Below are 20130 nucleotides of genomic sequence, written 5' to 3'. Positions count from 1 at the left end.
TCTGAGAATCTGTCAGTTATGGTGTAGCTCTTATGGAATAGTCTTTTTGTACACTGTGACGATGTGTTGCTCTCATTGGTCTAATAAAGAGCTAATGGTCAGTAGCTAGGCAGGAAGAGGTTAGGCAGGACTTTCAGACAGAAAAAAAAAAGAAGAAGAAGCATAGGGATAAAAAAGGGCAGAGTCACCAGCCAGATGCAGTGGAAGCAGGACTTTAGAAAATGAGGTAACAAGCCATGAGCCATGTGGGTTAATTTAAATTGGGTTAAATAGATATGGGTTAATTTAAGTTGTAAGAGCTACTTAGTAACAAGCCTAAGCTATTGACTGAGCATTTATAAATAATAATGTCTTTGTGTGGTTATTTGGGAGATGATGGTCCCAGTGAAAAATCCTGCCTACAGTAGCCATGTTAATTTACAGATATTTTTAAAAAACAAGTTTTACTGTTACTATTTGTTATTGTTTTCAATCTGTTTGTGTGTGTGTGTGTGTGTGAGAGAGAGAGAGAGAGAGAGAGAGAGAGAGAGAGAGAGAGAGAGAGAGAGAGAGAGAATGTAAGCATGTGAGCAAAGACATACATGCCAAGGAAAATTTTCTGGAGTCAATTCTCTATTTCTATTGTGGAATGTGGAATCCGGGAATCAAATTCAAGTGCTTCTAACCAGTGAGCTATCTCCCTGGGTTTAACTTACAGATTTTAGCAAGTGTGTTGAGCTTTAGTGAAAGAGAGTCCTTGTTTTTAGGAAACATCCACTCATCTAGCCACAGCATTCCGGATTGTTTGTTTTAGGTGCTGGCGATGGAACCCACAACCTCGCCCATGCTAAACCGGAACTGTACTGTTGAGTTATACCCTCTACCTCTAGTTGTCAGTTTTAAGAATGACAGAAAAAGCTAGGCATGGTGGTTCACACCATTAATCCCAGCATGCAGGAGGCAGAGACAGGTGTGTCTCTATAAGGGAGAGACAGGTAGGTCTCTATGAGGTAGAGACAGGTGGGTTTCTATGAGGTTGAGGGAAGCCTATATTCCGAGTTCCAGACCACCAGTGATATATAGTGGGACCCTGCCTTAAACAAACAAACAGAGAGAAAATAGAAACACATACCCAGAGACAGAGACACAGAGAGGAGTATATGCGTGTGTGTATCCTTTTCAGTTACTATATGCCAGGACACAGTGCTTCTGCAGTGCCAGCAGGAAGACATTCAGTAGTACCAGTCCACACACAAGTCCCTCCCAAGCAGTGTTCACAGTGAGTTACACACAGGTTGAGGAGGGAAAACCACACCCAGTGTAAACAGGACAAAAAGCTCTTCCCACACTGTCACCACAGACAAGCCCTACAGTAAATAGACACAGGTGGGGCCAGAAAAGAAATGTGTCATGTTTCCCATCCATTACTATGGAGAAAGTTTTCCTCCCCCTTTAAAACAGTAAATATTACTTCTTAGGTGTTGAAATTTGCACCCTTCTTCCTTTAAAACAAAAAAACGCCGAGGCTGTCACTTTGAGAGTAGGGAGGGAGACAGGAGGGAGATTGGAGGAAGGAGACATGGGAAGGCCTGGAGGGTGGAAAGGGAAAGCTTTATGTAATTATATTTTAATTTAAAACATATAAAAACATACATAAAACAACAATAACATATAAAAGCAATAACAACAGAAACAAAAAACCTATCCTAAGAAGAAATTTGAAGTAGGAAGTTTCCTCAAAGGGCTTTCTGGAAGAATAAGAAGATAAGCCTGGCTTCCTGTACTCTTGGAGTGGGTGCTCAGGCCTGCAGTCCCAGTGTACTCTCTAGTCTTGTGCTACAAGAGGGTGGCCAAGTGGCCAAACACAGGCTTCAAAGTGGAGTGACCGGGTTCCACATCTGGCATCTGTCACTAGATGTGCTTCCTAGCCTGCACTAGGCCACATCTGTAGCCATGTGGGCAGGAACAAGTTTCTTCTTCATCTGGGATTCTGAGAGGATGCTAAAGGCCCCAGTGCAACATGGGGCATATTCGCTGTAATCATTGCATATTTATTATTATACCAGATATAACATACATTAAATATCTGGTCAAACACTACTGATAAAATATTAAATCTTGGAGCTGGAGAGATGGCTAAGCAGTTGAGAGCAGACTGCTCTTCCAAAGGACCTGGGTTAAAATCCTAGCACCCATTTAACCCCTTTTGTCCCTTACTGGCACTGTGCCAACATGGCACATCAATAATCATGCAGGCAAAGACCCATACACATAAAAGGGGGTAATAAAATACATATTAAATCTTAGTCTTTCTTAGTTTGCTTCATGGCTGCCATGAAGTAAACAACTTTCTCTGCCCTGCCAGCAAGGTGATACACTGCCTGGCCATTAACCCAAAACCACAAAATCCACAGAACATGAACTAGAACTTCCAAAACTGTAAACCAAAACAAATTAATAGGTTTTCTGTATCATGATAATAGGTTTCTCTGCCAACACAATAAGCCAGATCAAGCTGAATCGAAAAAGTAAAAGAACGGGTTTATTTGAGCAAAGAAACTCATGGGTGAGTTCTCCAGCCCCAGAGATCAAAGCAGGAGAAGTCACCGCAAGAACTAAAGTAGGGAGCTTGAATACCCTGTAGGCAAGGGGTGATGACATGTCCACCACAAACTGGATTTGTGCCCGAGTACCGTCAAAAGTTGAGCACTTTAGGCAGGGACTTCAGGGGAGGAGCTGCCACAGCCAGCAAGAATGCAGAACTGGGCTTTTAGGCCCATTTTCTTTGTTGGAAATTCTCTGAGAGGGCAGGGTTTGGAGGGAGAGAGAGAGGAAGAGAGGGAGAGGAGTGCAGCTTTCCAGATCAAGCGGGAGTGACTGGAGGATCCAGCGGAACTCGAACCTTTCTTCCTTTTAAATTGACTATTGACTGTAGCAGGCATTCTGTTTTAGTAACAGAAAACTAACTGATATCCCCAGCTAATGTGAAGGAGTCAACCAGCCTTGCTCTTTAGGAGAGGAGATTTTTTTTTTTCTTTTCCTTTTTGCTTTGTTCCAGTTTCCAGTACAGATTTCTGGGCCTGTCCCCCTCCCTCTGTCTTCAAGTGTTTTACTTAATCTCTGCTTCTGGCGTTATGCTGCCTCCCTTCTGTCTTTGACTCCTCCTGTGTGCTTTGTCATCAGATCAAATCCACAGAGTCATTTCCAATAACCTCTCCACCTCAATCAGTTTACTCTAGCCACACCTTCACCATCCTTTTGGTCTTGTCAGTAATATTCACAGGCCCCAGGGTCTAGGCAGGAGACCCGTTGGGCTTGGCGTTGTCATTCTTCTACAAACTCTAATAAGATTCTTAAAATGACTGTGAATGAGTAGATGTACAAAGACAGCCAATAAATAATGTATGAAAAAGAACATAAAGCGACTGCAGTAAGATGACTATAGTATTGCAGAGCAAGAGTAGTGGAATAATCTAGAGAACCCAGAAGGATAGCTCAGCATCTATGAAAATTTTCCACTTGCCAAATGTATAATTTCAACTCAGAGAGGGAAAGGGTCATGACTCTAAGACAGCTGTCAAGTCACCAAAGCAAAGTAAGCCTCTATCTTAAGCAAGAAAACAATAGACAAACGAACAACAACAAACTGTATACAAAATAAAGACTCGACCAAGACAAACCCAGTGTAGTACATGAACACACAGGGTTGGTGAGGCTTCTCAAGGAAACCAAAACTGCGAAGCCTTTGTTTAGAGGACGTTTGGGACCATAAATGAGTGGAACCATATACACGGAAGTACTCCAGGTACAAAATTAGCCACTCAAAAAATATGGTTGACAAAGACCAGGTTGAGGATTTAGCTCAGTTGTAGACACATGCCTATAAGCACTGGGCCCTAGGTTCCATCCTCAGGTCCAGAAAAACAAAACAAAACAAACAAACAAACAAACAAACAAACCCTGTGACATGAAAGGTAGGAATTAGTATCTCCTGAACAAAAAGCTGTTCCACACAGACAAGGATGAGACAACAGCCTGCCAAGCCAGCCTTCACTGCTTGAGAGAAGATTATCTCATCTTTGGACAGAACTTTCAAACTCTGACATGCTATAATTTTCCAATTCATCAGCTGTTAAAAGCAAGGCAATGATGACTTTGTTGGGGACAAAATGGTCATCTTTTCCTGACAGTCGGAGAAGCATTGCTTCTGCCTTCTGAACCCCAAGGAGAACATTCTCACCCACTTGCTTTCTTTCCTCCTTCTGTTAGAGATTGCTTCAAAGTTTCCATGGAGCACTACATTTCCTGGATTTATGTTGTTATGGCCTGTTTTGTTTTGAATAAAACTCGATGTTACTTTGCTTCGATGAGTAATTCCCTCTTTAAATTCCAAGTTAAAGTGGGAGTTTTGTTAGTTGCCTTATGCTAGGGTTAAAAAGAAAATTAAATAAATAATAAATGAATGAATGAGTGAGTGAATAAATAAATAAATAAATAAATAAATAAATAAATAAATAAATAAGCAAATAGACTGGGTTGGCAACACAGGAGGAAAAAAGGACTTCAGCATATGTCTGACACTATACTCACTTGTTACACCCAGGAAAGAACTATTTGAATCCAAACTCTGCATTCCCCTCCAAAAATGTCTATCCAGAGGCAATATGCACTGAAATGGCTTTGTAGAAATCCAAGCTTGGAATCCACGGAGATTCTAGGTGACCCGTATCGAGAAGGTCTAAACAGATCTAAGTTTTCTTTTAAAACGGTCTAGTGGAAAGAAACAGACCACAGAGTTAATGAATGCCTGCTCTGGTCTGAGTTTCTTATCAAAGCCCTTGCCCTCACCTGTAAAATGGGAAGGAAACCAGTGCTGCTTAACATTCTCATCTTAGAAATAAAATGAGAGAGTACACGTACTCCTACCAGGAGCCCGGCATACTGAAAGGTCTCCGTGAACAGTCCTCATTTTTATCATTTTGTTCTTATTAAAAAATCCCTGAACCCTGGGCTGGGACAGTAGCTAGATTTTGATCTCTTTTCCAGGTTACTCTTTTCTATTATACAATACAGAGGCCAAACCCATGGAGATATTCAAACTTGGCCCTTCAGAGAGTGGGCTGTAAAGTGGGGAGCCTTGTAGATTGTGGAAGGCCATGGTAAGGACATGATGGTGAGTGACCCTGTGCCTCCAAAGAGTTTGTGTTATTTGTTGTTGTTGTATGTTTGTTTCGGCTTTGTTTGTATGAAATAAGGTTTCATGTGCCACGGTTTGACCTCTATCTTACAATGTTATCTAAGGGTGGTCTTGTCCTGATCCTCCGGCCTCTACCTCCTATATGTGGCAGTATTGATTTGTTCTGTTTTACATAAAAGAGGTATACATGTTCTTTCACTCCTAAAACTGTAACTCCTTCAAGTCTGCAGGGTGATTACAGTTCTGTCATTCTGTAGGCGACCCATCTTTTTTTAAACAACCCTTTCTAATTACCCATCCTTAGACACTTGATTCCACCACCCACCCCCGCTGCCCCCACCCCCCGCCTGACACACACACAGAGGGAAAGAAAGCATTTACAAACTCACATCTGTTTTAGCTTGGCTCACTTTGATGTAGTCTACCTCTGGGACATGCTTACCCTTTAAAAGAGTCACACAAGAGGACAAAGTTTGTGTTTCTGTGGACTCACAGCTACAAGGAAGACTTTGGAAGGCAGGCTGGGAGGGTGTTTTTCATAAAACTGCTAAAAGAACAACTAGTTGCCACTTTCAAGAACAGTGGCTGGTATTGCCCTGTTCTTGGCAGGTTACTGTCCATAGGAGGCTTTTTTTCTCCTCTTGTCTGTTCCATATCAGGTTGGGGAGGTCCTGTGTGGCTCAGTAAGTTGTCTCAGCTGGCAGTCTTTACCCTGACTCAGGGATTCGGCTTTTTCTCCAGGACCTCCGCCCCCAAGGGAAGCCTGAACCGATGATTAGTGAAGGCAAACACAGCCTTTGAACCCCTCCCTGTGCAGACTTGGAAGAATCTGATGGCTGCATTTGCTGATGCTTCTTCCATAGAAATAAAGGAATGGCTGTAGCAGTACTTTGACAATCAATGAACCCTTTGTGCAAACACATTCCAGAAGTTTCATGAGCGATGACTGCAGAGAGAGCTCCTTTCCCCCCAGAAGTCATGGTCAAAAGGTTGCTATTTCAGCCGGCCTGGCACTCCTCCAGCAAACTCCTGGCTATATGCACTATGAACTGCTCATTTGAGAATCAGTGAACTTAGCAGCCTGGACAAAAAGAGGTAGAAAACAGTCAATGCAAACCCAGGGGCCCTCATTTTCTCTCTAGCATACTCCTTGGTAGCAAAATAGTTCAAAGTTAAAAAAAAAAAGATTTTTTTCTATTGTATTTTCATAGAGCAAATTTTCCTGGCTGAAGGATTTGGGAGAGGGTAAGTTCTCTTGTTGTTTTGTTTTGACATAATCTCATTCATTAGCATGGACTGGCATAAAAATATTTCACTGTGTAGCCCAGGCTGGCGTCAAACTATTAAGACATGTATCACATTTAGCATGTCTGTTTTGTTGTGCTTTGTTTTTATATACACTTGTTGAGAATAAGTGGTATGAGGGCATATGAGTATTGTGCTGTTGATATTTGTTGAATAAGTGAATGAATGAATGAATGAATGAATGAACATTCCTCCTAGTGAGGACAGGGTGATCCAAAAACAATGATAGCAGAAGCAACAGAAATATAGTAACTGCTTTGAGACTGCCTTTCATTGTGGCTGACTCGGGAAATACCAGCTTCTAACACTGAAATTACTGTTCTGAGATTACCACACTGACCATTAAGAAAACCATGTTGCAATATTTAGGGATTGCAGGGTATGATCAAAGGCCACCTTTAAGGTAAGAGTTTTGAAGACTCTTGGAGAGAAAACTGTCATTTGATATTACCCAGTGAAAGGCTGAACCATATGATGCTCATTTATATGGGCTTTTGAGGGGACACTCAGCTTCCCCATCCAGAGTAAGAGATGGCATGGAATGCCATGCTGAGGACCATGCTGAGGCAGATGGGGAATAGAACACTTGTGCTGTAGAAACAAGCAAGTATACAGTCAGGTTGGTCTACACCACAGTATTCTTGCTGCTGTAACAAAAGTACCTAACAAAAGCAATTTAAGAGGGTTTACTTTGAGTCAGAATGAGGGGTGACAGTTCATTAGGGAAAGCATTCGAGCGAGAACAAAAGGATGCTGGTCCCTTTGGGCTTTCAGTTACGAGGTTGAGAAAGTTGAATTCTGGTGCTCATTTGGCTTCCTCCTTTTCTTCTCTTTATTGAGTCTGGGACTTCATATGATGGAGCACACACATGTGTAGTAAGCCTCCTTCCTCAGTTAAGCTTTTCTGGAAATCAAAGACACACACAGAGTGGCGTCATCTAGGTGACTGCAAAACCAGTCAAGTTGGCAACAGTGATTAACAATCACAACCAGGGTCTGCAAAATATAACCCAAAGTCTAAATCTGGACTATGGGCTGTTTTTAATAGAGATTTAATGGAACATGGCCACACTGACTCCTGCCTTCACACTGCATTGTCAGAGCTGTACAGCCACAATGCTTGAATTACTCTTTAGCCATTTAGAGGAGAACTTTGCTAAACCCTGATACAAACAGTAAACAGTGTGGGGGAGGAAATGGCCTTGTGGCATTTATTTGCTCATCAGGTATTTATTAGTCACCTAATATGTATAAGACCCTTTTGTAGGTGTTGAATCCAGCCCTCAACATGACCAATGCTGCTAACATAGAACCTAACCAGAAATTATCTAAATCAGACAGATAGATGTGGGTCCTGCTGCTATTGGTTGAAATGTATCTCCCCAAGTTCATCTTGGGAGGTGAGAGTCTCAAACAACAATTAGGTCAAGACGATTCTGACCCATTAAGATCAAAGCTATTATTTCAGAACTGGATTAGTTACTGTGGGAGTGGGTTCCTGGTAAAAGGATGAGTTAGACACCTCTCCTCTCATCCTCTTGTCTTCTGCAATGGAATAATCCAGAATCAGGGACCAAACAAATTTTGATTGTTCATAAAATTACCCAGTCTGCTGTAAACATAAGAACGCAGCTCATGGACTCTAGACTGATGGCCAGGGAACCTGCCTGGGACTGACCTAGTTCCTCTGAATGTGGGTGACAATTGTGTAGCTTGTCCTGTATGTGGGGCCCCCAGTAGTGGGACCAGGCCCTGTCCCTGGCACATGAGCTGGCTTTTTGGAACCTGTTCCCTTTGATAGGATGCCTTGCCCAGCTTTGATGCAGGGTAGAGGAGCTTGGTTCTGCATCAACTTGATATGCCATGCTTTGTTGACTCCCATGGGAGACCTTAACCTTTTTGAATGGAACTGGAAGAGTGGATTGGGGGACAGGGGTAAAAGGAAGGTGGGGAAGGGAACAGGTGGAGAAGAGGTTGGTATGAAAGATAAATTTTAAAATTTAATAAAAAAATAAAGCTATGGCAGACAATGAAGCATGAAAATGTTGGTAGAAAGAAACAGGAGGGATTCCTTAAGACGTGGCCATCAAGGAAAAGACCTTTTCAAAATCCAACATCACTCCATGATAAAACCCCAGAGAGACTGGGAATAGAGGAAACATAGCTCAGCACAATAAAGAGTATGTATGACAAACACACAGCTGTCATTAAATGGAGGGAAACTAAAATACTTGCACTAAGATCAGGAACAAGACAAGGTATCCACTCTCAACACTCCTACTCAGTGCTGTACTTGAAGTCCCAGGTAGAGTAAGAAAACAACAGATGAAATAATATCATATAAATAGTAAGGGAAGAAGAATTCAAAGTATCTTTATTTGCAAGCTACATTACACATGTAAAGTCCCAAAGACTCCACCAGAAAACTCTTTGGGCAGACAAGCATTCTCAGCAAAGTAGCAGGTTACAAAATTAACATACCCAATTAAGTAGCTTCCTTATTCACAAAAAAACACCCCCAAACAACAAACAAACAAACAACAACAGCAAAAATATGCTAAGAAAGAAACCAGGGAGAAAAAACTCACATTCACAATACACCTTCCCACTCGCAAAGAAAAACCTCGTAATTAACCCAACCAAGGAAATCAAAGTCTCATGTAACAAAAACTTTAAAACATTGGCTCATGGGAGGAGCGTTATCCCCTTGTGTAGGGTTACTACATTTAAACTGTGGGTTCTTTAAAATACACTGGGGAGCAGGAAGCTGGGGAGATGCCTCGGTGGTTAAAAGTACATGCTGCATTTGTGAAGGACTTGAATTCAGCTTCCAGAACCTACATCAGATGACTCAATATAGGGAATTGGATATCCTCTTCTGGCTTCTACAGGTACCATACACATGTGCGCACACATACATACATGCACACAAACGTGAAGAAAAAATAAATAAAATAAATTTTAAAATATGTTTTTAGGAATCTTATAAAATAATAGGTTTCTCTATGTCTTCTTCAAATATCCTTACTGTTATTTATCCTTCTGCTATCCCCTCCTACACCTTACCCTTGTAAACTCTCCCCTCTTAACCTTCCTTCTATAGAATGGGAAAACAATACTTACCAGCTATACATATGATAGAGGATAGTGTCTAGACTATACAAAGAACTCAGAAAACTGAACACCAAGAAAACAAGTAGCACGACTGAAAAGTGGGCTATGGAACTGAATGGAGAGTTCTCAAGAGAAGACACACAAATAGCTAAGAAAAACAAATGTTGAAGTATTTGCCGTCCTTGGCCATCAGAGAAATGCAAATTAAAAGTACGTTGCAATTTCATCCTACCCCAGTCAGAATGTCTAAGAGAAAGAAAACAGATGCTAGTGAGGATGTGGAGAAAGGGCTGTTGGTGGGAGAACACAAACTATAGGATGTGATCAAGAACCATGATTGGGGGGGTTATAGAACCCAGGGGAGAAATTACTGATTTTATTCTTCTGTATAAACAGTATTACACTGCCTTCTAAATACTTATCTTTATACCCATAATTCATGCTGCTTTCAGCCCTCATCAGAATCTTCTTTTTGCAGTGCATGATGGTTCATAGAGATTCACAACTGATCAATGTGCAGAGAAGAAGTGATTGGGAGTGTCCAGCCTTCAACGGGACAGCTATAGCAATGGTCCTCTCTACAAGGTCCAGAGAACATTGTGGAAGAGGAAGTGGGAAGACCATAGCAGCCAGAGGTCAGGAGGATTGCTGTGTAGTGTCTTCTGGACATGAACTCACAGGGGCCGTGGTTGCCTACACAAGACCTGCACAAGATCAAGCCAGTTAATGCTCCAGCATGGATGGGAGAGGGGCTTCCAAGACCCCACCCCAGCCAAAGAGATTTGGCAATTTCTAGTTCCTGGTAGGTTGCCCATGCTCCAGTAGAAGGCCTTACAGCTATGAGCAAATGAACAGCACTAATTGGACACATTAAGCTTTTTTAAAGGATACGAAGTCGGTAGTGTGGCTGTATCTGAGAAGAGCTGGAAAGGAGAGTGAGGGGGTTGAGATGATTAAAACACATTATACGTGTATAAAAGGCTTCAAAATACATAAAAATATTGTTTTAAGATCGTTTTACTTTTACATTACATATATGCTCATACTTACGCATATGTGTGATCCACGCATGTGTGCAGGTGCCCGCAGAGGTCAGAAAACGTCATCAGATCTTGTGGGGCTAGGGTTACAGGCGGTTGTGTGAACTCTCCAATGTGATTGCTGGGAACAAAACTTGAGTCCTCTACAAGAGTTCCCTTATTTGCTGAGACATCTCTGCAGCCCCAAATGTATTTTTTTTAAAGAATTTTGTTTTGTTTTGTTTTTGTTTTTCGAGGCAGGGTTTCTCCGTATTGCTTTGGAGGTTGTCCTGGAACTCGCTCGGTAGACCAGGCTGGCCTCGAACTCACAGAGATCTTCCTGCCTCTGCCTCCCAAGTGCTGGGATTAAAGGCGTTAAAAGAAATATTCCAGCACATTTGATGAATGAAGGAAAGGCATATTTCTTAGCTCTTACAAGTTAACCAAAAATTTGCATTGAATGAGTAGAAATGAAAATATTTTATTCATGTAAGAGAATCCATAGAGCTAAAAAGAGAATTGCTCAAACCACAGACATGAGCCACTACACCTCACACGGCTCCTCACTTAACAATAGACCTGGAGTTCTGATCTTTCTTGGAGCTAGCAATACAGGTGTTGCAATAGTCTTCAGGTGATACTGAGCAATGGCATTCAGGCAGGTAATCCTAAGAGGAAAGTGCCTGTACTGTGCCCCACAGTGCCCAGTACTGCATTTATACGTTCCATAGACAGTCAATGCTTCATTAAACAATGGGCTTGTATCCTCTGTGGCTTTGCACAATTATATTTTTACTGTTCACATACTGAGCACATTTAAGGTAGAGGAGGCCAAGCATGATGCCAGCATGTTAAACATTTTCATGCTTAGGACGTTTTCAATTTATACTGGGTCTGTCAGGCTATAACAGAAGTTTAGAGGCCAACTCTCCTAAAAGCACTGACTTCACTTGGGCCTGCTGCTTTTACCTTAAATCTCAGGAGTGCTTGCCTAATATTCAGGACGCCTTGGGTTTCTTCCCCAGCATTGCATAAACAGTGTGATGTCCTGCCTGGAATTCTGGGTATTCCTGAGGTACAAGCTGGAGGATGGAAGTTCAAAGTCAGCCTTTGTGAATGAGCCTGAGACCAGCCTGGGCTACAGGAAAGGGAAAGAAATAAGAAGCAAACAAAAGCCAAATTTCTGCCAATCTCTGCACACTGGTGTGTACTATTCCAGAGTGTTCACCTGAAATAATAGTCCTCTTCCTTCATGACTGAGGTCATAATCAACAGATTACCAACTACCATCTTCTATAATGTCTGGTTCTAAACCACCCAAACAAAGCTTAAATGTTTCTAGTCAGTGCCCTAAACCGAAAAGAGGAACAAGTCACTGTTGTTATAATGCTGTTTTCCCTTCCAATCTTACTCGGCCTCTAAGTCATTCTCTCCTCCACTCACCTCCGATCTCAGAAATAGCCCTGGTCAAGAAGCCCTATGTGACAGATATCGAAACTAACCTCCAGGCAGCACTCAACAACACAGCTGATAGAGATAAAGACAAATAACAGACCATAGTCCCACAGAGACCACTGACCGAGAGCTTCCTGCTAGCACCAGGCTTTCATCCCCTATGTGATGTAAACAAGGTTACCAACACCTCAAGGACAGATCATTGGTCTCTATTTCCCTTCCCAGAATAGCTGTGTTGAAGACACATCTTTCTTACTTCTTTCCGAGTGGGTGAAGGGTGAAAAGTCTTGGTGTGTTGGGACACACACACACACACACACACACACACACACACACACACACACACACACACACACACACACACACAGAGTCATGCTTCGTCTGGCCTAGGACTCTGGTACACAAAGGCAAACCTCACTGTAAGCTGAGAAGCATCCTCAGTGACTATTTTGAAGTTTAAGGCATCCAGCTTCAGCTTGGAAAGTTGTTTGAAATGAAACAGCTGCAAACCAAGAGTGATGGCGTATGCCTGTCTGCTAACTTGTGCACATAGAAGAATTCTGTTTTGAGAACAAAGGAGACTAGAATTTGGTAATGGATAAACTATAATTTTCTACTTAAATACAATCTTGTCTACAGTCACTCCTGTTTGGTCCAAAATAATCATTGTTTTTTAATGAAATTATCCTAGTTCATTAAGCTTAAAACAGCAATTATGTGTATAGCTTTTTTTTCACGTAAATAAAAACATTTTCTTTTATACAGAGCAAAAGTAAGCTTAAAGGTTAATAGTTAGAAATAAGGAGATCCAGGCTATTATACAACCATTTAAATGATGTGGGCATAATCTGTACTATTCCCAAATGAAAACAAATAACTAAAACCTCTTTCTTTCTTTCTTTCTTTCTTTCTTTCTCTCTCTCTCTCTCTCTCTCTCTCTCTCTCTCTCTCTCTTTCTTTTTTTCTTTCTTTCTTTTTTCTTTAAGCCATGGCTCATTTTTTTAAGATTTATTTTTTTATTATGTATACATTGTTCTGTCTGCCTATATTCCCACAGGCCAGAAGAGGGTATCAGATCTCATTACAGATGGTTGTGAGCCATTATGAGGTTGTTGGGTATTGAACTCAGGACCTCTGGAAGAGCAGCCACTTCTCTTAACCTCTAATCCATCTCTTCAGCCCAACCATGGCTCATTTTTTAAATTTATTTTTCTCTCATCAATTACATCCCAACCTCAGAAAGTGTTCTTAACCACTAAGACATCTCCTATCTATGTATATCTTAAATTACTTTGGAGCTCTGGTATTACTACAGGCTTTAGGGTGTGTGTGTGTGTGTGTGTGTATGTGTGTGTGTGGTGTTTACATAGTCTCTACTGCCACTATGAAGGTATGGATGTCAGAAGACAACTTTTGGGAAGTGGTTCTCTCCTTTCACCTTTACTTGGGTTCTAGAGAAGAAACTCAGTTTGCCAGGTTTTCGTTGACAGCAACTTTACCCACTGAGCCATCTCACTAGCCCCAAACGTAGCTGTTTAAAAACAACAACAAACCTGTCTGGCAATGCATGAAAATACCATGTTGGAACCTATTACTTTATATTCTAAAAATTTAATTTTTAAAATTCTGAGGAAAAAAAAATACAACTTTGGCCATCACGATATCTGAGTGAGTAAAGGCATCTGCCACCAAGCCTGACGACCTGAGTTCAATCCCTGGGATCCCCAGGTTAGGAAGAAAGAACCAACTCCCCAAAGTTGTCCTCTAGCTTCTCCTGGAACACCAAGACACACATGCACCCAGGCACACACATTAAATTAACAAACAAACAAACAAATAGAAAAAAATAAAACAAAACTATCTGAAATTGAAAAGTATCAGATTAGACATTTACAAGCCCAAGAGCTTGATGAATTACATCCTGCAGTCAGGAGGGCAGACTGTTGATCAGCAAGTACCCATGAGACCAATAAGGATGTTCAACAGGGATCCAGACTCTGGAGTGATGAAGCAAGAAAAGCAGCATCTTCCAGATTTGTTTAAATTGCTGCAAGGCATAGACATCAAATGAGAAAGGAGAAAAGATGTCCTTACATCCATATGAGAAATAAGACATCTAAGGACAGACACAATTTCAAAAGAAAAGTCATAATTATACCAACCCATCTGATTACTAAAAAGTCTATCCCAACTCTGTTCACTCAGTCGCACATAATAACTTAATTTTTCTTAGCCTAGTATGCGGTGAGCAGTTTTGTGAATCCATCTGATCCATCTGTTTTCCATTGGGGTTTTGAAAATCTTAATCAGCCCTTTTTTTTTTTTTTTTTGGTTTTGGTTTTCTGAGACAGGGGCTTCTCTGTGTAATAGTCCTGGCTGTCCTGGAACTCACTCTGTAGACCAGACTGGCCTCAAACTCACTGAGATCTGCCTGCCTCTGCCTCCAGAGTTCTGAGATTAAAGGTGTGTGCCACCACCACCTGGAAATTTTGTGGTTTTAAAATGATCAGAAATCTGCATTTGCCTAAGCTTTATTTATTTTTATGAGCAGCTTTCGATTTTGTGCCACAGAAGCTTTTCTGGAAGAAAGCATGGTTGTTTAGTGATGGAGAATTGAGATAATAATTAGATTTGGCAACATTAAAAGTTTTCAGAATGTACAATGACTGGAGAAAAACTCAAAATCAAATGCATGATAAATGTGGGGTATTTTGGGCAGGGCTGGTCCACATTGCTACCATGATGTCACTGCAGCCTTAGGTCTGGACAAACAACGTGTGCACTTTGCACTGTGCCTGCCCTCGTGCCTTAAGGACCAACAGACACTGCCTGAAACATCTGGCTCAGCTTCCAGGATACTGAATGTCACCAACTGTAGTGTTTTCAATGTACGTACAAGTTCTATGCTCAAAGAAACAATGGTTTAATTACAGAAAATGAAGACTTTTAATAGTTCCCTCCTTTCCTAAGCATATATCAAACTTGTATAATTCTAGATTGAATTGTGCTCGATTATCTGCCTTTAAATTTTTCTATTTGAGTTGCTGACAAGTTAATTTTAGAAAATGTTAAATGAGTTTTGACTCAGAGTTTGGATAGACTTTTTAATAAAAAAATTCTGAAATGCCCTAAACAAGCTTCTACCATTTTTCTTATATATCTATGTGAAGTAGGACTCTCAGTATTGATGATTGACCAATCAAAATATCACTCAACTCTGAAAAGCACTGAAGATGCTTTACTTGTCACAGTATCAAATAGTCAGTCAGCCAAGATTTAAGATTTATGCAAAAATGAACATGTGAGGTCATCTCATTAGCATGTAGTTTTCTTTTCATCTTTAATAAATGGTAATTGTATATGTTTGTCAAGGAATTGTTTTAAAATAAATTTCTCTCTGACTTATTATTGGTAAATATTTGATTTCAGTAGCTATTTCACACACATATATTTCTTATATACCTGATTGCTAAAAATTTTCCAGGTGAAAAGTGGTCACAAGTAGAAAAGTTTAAGAAGCCTTGTTACAGCATACATGACTGTTGTATTTAAAGGGAAATACCTCTCTCTCTCTCTCTCTCTCTCTCTCTCTCTCTCTCTCTCTCTCTCTCTCACACACACACACACACACACACACACACACACACACCGTTAAAAACCTGCTAAAATTCTTCAGTAGCGTTGCTCTGAGGGTGCTAACAGCCTGTCACTGGGAAGGGCATTCTCTTTCAGACTTGTCAGAAGAAAGTACATTCTGTTCCACAGAAAGCAGTGAGTTCTGGCTGGATCCTTCTCAAAGGGCTCAGCCTCACAAAACTCACAGTGCCATTGTTGCCATTACTAGCTGCCACTTACCTAGAACCCACCCAATAGGTGTCAAGCAATGGAAAGATGATCCCTTGTCATCCAAACGAAAAGCAGGGTATCAGAGAAAGAAATCACTCAAGGAGATCCACAGAGCATCCCAAGAAACTGAATTAGAATTTTCTCTTTTCATTCATTAATTCATTCTTCTTTTTTTTTTTTTCAGTGATGGGAATTGAACTTAAGGCCTCACACATGCTAGTCAAGCACTCTAGCATTGAGCTAGAATCTCCATCCAATTTAGTAGTATCTGTTGTTTTTGCATTTATTTCTTTAGTGTGAGTGGGTATGTGTATGAGAAAGTGAGGAAGGAAGAGGGGGTACATTTACTTATTTGGTGTAAATGTGTATGTGTATGGAAGAGGGGGTGGAAGGGAGAGTGCATGCTCGCACACAAGCTCACAAATGTATTCATGGAGGTCAGACGACAAGACAACTAACCACCTTGCAAGGTTCTCTCCTTCCACCACAGGATCAACGTCTAAAGGTCAGCTGGCTTGGTGGCAAGTGCCTTTTCCTACCCAGCCACCTCACTAACCCGGGAGAAGTATTTAAGGAATGATTTCTTTAACTGCAATTCAGAAACCATATGCTTCCTGACATCACACAAAGACTGCTTCCTCAGCAGAGCGAGCACTTGGAACAGCTCAGCAAACGTGGATCAGGAAATGCCACATTAAGGACAGCATTTGGGGGTACTCTCCATGCTGTACTTTCAGGAGTGCCCCCACCCTCAACTAGCACAGCCAGGGGGTCAGTTATGAGTTTCATTTGAAGATGCTAAGGATGCCCTCTGACACCCAGCAGAGGACTTGACAAAGCACTGGCAGGCTTTCCACTGCAATGGGCAGCCTTACATCGCTTTACTATCTGCACACAACCTGGGCCTCCTCCCATAGCAGGGATGACCTTTTCCCATCAGAATTCCAAGTCCTTACTCCAATGGAATTATGCCTCGCCACTTTACCTTCTAGGCCACGCGTTCGTTTCTACTTTATTTTCATATTTGGCTTAACAGGAAAGGCCAGCCAATCCCCAGAAATCTCTACATTCTGCTCCTCAGAGTTCTGAAGAGGGCTGTTGCTTACTGATGGCTTGAACAGGAGACAAAGATCTCAAGGTCCTTCCTCCACCCCCACCCCATGCCTGCATCGGCCACTTAAGTGACCTTGCCTCTCTCTGTTGGGAGCCAAAGATCTTAGGGCTTGGCATGAGATCCTAGGCCATGCTTGGCCGGCCACATAGTTAACCTTTACATAGCAGCTCCTTAGAACCTCAGCTCAAGAAAAGAAACAACTTGATCCAGTCCTCCACCCACAGGTTCAGTCACCTAAGCAACCCAGGTTGATGTCCTGCAAGTTGGGACAACTGTGGCTCAATGTGGGCTTGATAGAGTAGGGAATCTGGGAACTTTAGTGCTCATTAGAGAGACAGGCCAGTCTATGCAGTGAGGCGTCCAGGACAAGGTGGATTGTGAGCCTCAGTCAGAGGAAGACCCAGCAGCCTGCCCAGCACTTGGGACTTTGGGGTCATGAACACCACCTATGTGGAAAGGGTGAGTAATGGGACAAGCATTAGCAAGGAAGATTTATTTCTTTCTGGGATCAAAGAATTCCTCAAGACTCAAGGAACTCTGGTTAAAAAGAAACAATTAAAAAAAAGTTCTTCCTCTTTATCGGGGATCTTTGTCCATGGTTCCCCCAGGAAGGAACCATTAATGAAAAGAAATGAGTTAGAGTTGGCAACTGCCTCCAAGAGTTGATCGTCTGACAACATGGCAGACCAGATGGGTTCATAAGACATGAAGTGCAGCAGTACAGTGTGGGACGGGGCCAGGTTAGGGAAGGGTCACTAGTGAGAAGCCCATGTCAGGTTGGTTTAAAATGTAAAAGAAAGAAAGCTTCACACGATCTTCTTAATGCTATTTGAAACTGCTTATTTGCTTCTGTACCTTGGCTTGTGGATCCATGGTGAGTTCATCCACTTTTATAGTGGCCAAGGGTGGGGAGAATTCAATGTTGTCCTTGTCGATTCCTGGGGAATGCTGGGAAGTTGCAAGTGAGGTCATGGAATTAGGGAGGTTAAGGTTGACAGTGATACTAAGCTGACTCTGCAGTGCAGGAGGCTAAGGAGATGTGGCTGTCAGGAGGGACTCCTATTATGAGGCTTTTGGGCCTTAAAAAATCCCTGTCCAAATCACTGCTCTTGGCGTTTCCACTTTCGGTTCACAGTGGCAACCAATCTCCCCATCCTTCAGCTGAAGCCTCCTCCAAGGAGGAGGACTTGGGAGATAAAAACCCTGACACTCTTGCCCCCTCAGGAGGACAAGCCTCTCCTTGCCTTCCAGGTCCCAATCAACCCATTCTACATGTCCCCTGAAAATGACCGAGATGATACTGACTCAACGATCGACTTGGCTGGCTTCATTTGTATGGGAAAATAAGCTCCTGTTACTCCTTTTTGCTTCCTTCTACCCATTCCTACTACTTCCCCATGGTTAACCACCCTCCCCCCTTCCCTCCTTGGACCCCTGATAGGGCTCCTCTTATTATTTTCCTGTGGCCCTTGAGCCTTTAATTGACTTGTGGTCAAGCAACAAATGGACTCTGCCATTAAGCCTGTCCTGGTCCAATACTAACCCACTTCCCCACAGCCAGCTTCAGAGGTGCAGACCTGATGGTACTACAAGGAGACGTCATCTTCTGAGGAATATGCCTGTGTGCAATGGGGTCGATGTCCTAAAGCTCCCCCACCCCCACAAAAGGCATCCAGACGGTCGTGCCTTTCAGATGGCTCCAAGAAGCTGTCCCCAAGGGCAGAGAAAATGGTCCTTTATAAAATCCACATAGATTCTCCAACTAGGGGCCAGGCCTCTATCCCCCTCTGCTGAAAATTTTGGCCACTTCTTTTTATACAAGGAAGGGGGAATGTGTTGGAAACCAAAGATCTCAGGGCTTGGCTTGAGATCCTAGGCCATTTTTGGCTGGCCACATAGTTGTATACTAACCTTTACATAGCAGCTCCTTAGAACCTCAGCTCAAGAAAAGAAACAACTTGACCCAGTCCTCCACCCACAGGCTCAGTCACCTAGGCAACCCTTCCTGGACCTCTTACTCATGAACTCTTTACACTGCCAAACTTCCTCTTTTTGGCTTCCTAATATCCTGCCTACACTAATACCTGGAGCACAAACAACCCATTCTACCCCTCCCCATATCCTGCTCTACTGACTATATAAGCTAGCCTGAGAAAAATAAAGTTTGACACTTGATCAGAATCCTGTCTTGTGGTCGTTCTTTCTGCGTCTCTTGTCCCCATTCCCTATCCCTGACTCGCTTGCTCCAGGTCAGGACATCTCTCAACCACCAGCATCACTGCTGTTGTTATTTCTGTCCACAGCAATATGTTTCACAACAGAGTCATTTTCTCAGCTGAATCAAAAGACTCTGTTCCCACTGTGATATGCTCCTGGTTATTGTTGTTGTTGTTGTTTTCCCAATCCTGGTTCTCACCTTCACTTCTCAGGAAAGCTAAGAAGACTGCTGATATTGCTGATAAATAGCAGTTGCATAAGGAAAAGGAAACAACCATGCTTGCAGGGAGGATCATGTCACCTTCTGCAGCTTCCCAGTTTGGAAAGGAGTCTTCACTCTCTTAAAGCCACCCGCACAGCCAACTTCAATGTACATCTCTATGTTTCAATGCTCTGTTTACTATTTTCCCTCAACAGACAGCTTAAATGCAGCAAAAATCCAAAGCTTTCTAGGAAGATAACACCTGGCCCGTGCTCCATTTATAAAATCAAAGGCAAGATTGAATGAGGGCCAGCCACACACATGACACAAGCCAGATTAGCATGGAAACCAACATGTCAACAGCAAGCTGTTTCTACATGGACTCTGTGGGTGTGTGGCATATAGAAGGAAGAAAATACAAGCGTATGCAGCAAATTCATCCTCTTTTACTCTGAGGACTTCATTCATTCATTTACTCATTCTATAAATATTTATTAGGGGCATCATTTTATATTTGAAAGACACAGAAGGAAAAACAAACATCTCTACTCTTAGAAAATCTGGGCCTGAGAGTTGGCCCAGCAGTTAGAGCATGCACTGCTCTTGCAGAAGACCCATGCTCAGTTCCCTGCACCTACATTGGACAGAATTACACCTGGCTGTAACTCCAATTCCAAGGGAT

This window comes from Cricetulus griseus, chromosome 3, assembly GCF_003668045.3.
Source record: "Cricetulus griseus strain 17A/GY chromosome 3, alternate assembly CriGri-PICRH-1.0, whole genome shotgun sequence".
Lineage (NCBI taxonomy): Eukaryota > Metazoa > Chordata > Mammalia > Rodentia > Cricetidae > Cricetulus > Cricetulus griseus.
The sequence above is the reverse complement of the archived record's forward strand: the minus strand, read 5'-3'. Positions refer to the sequence as shown.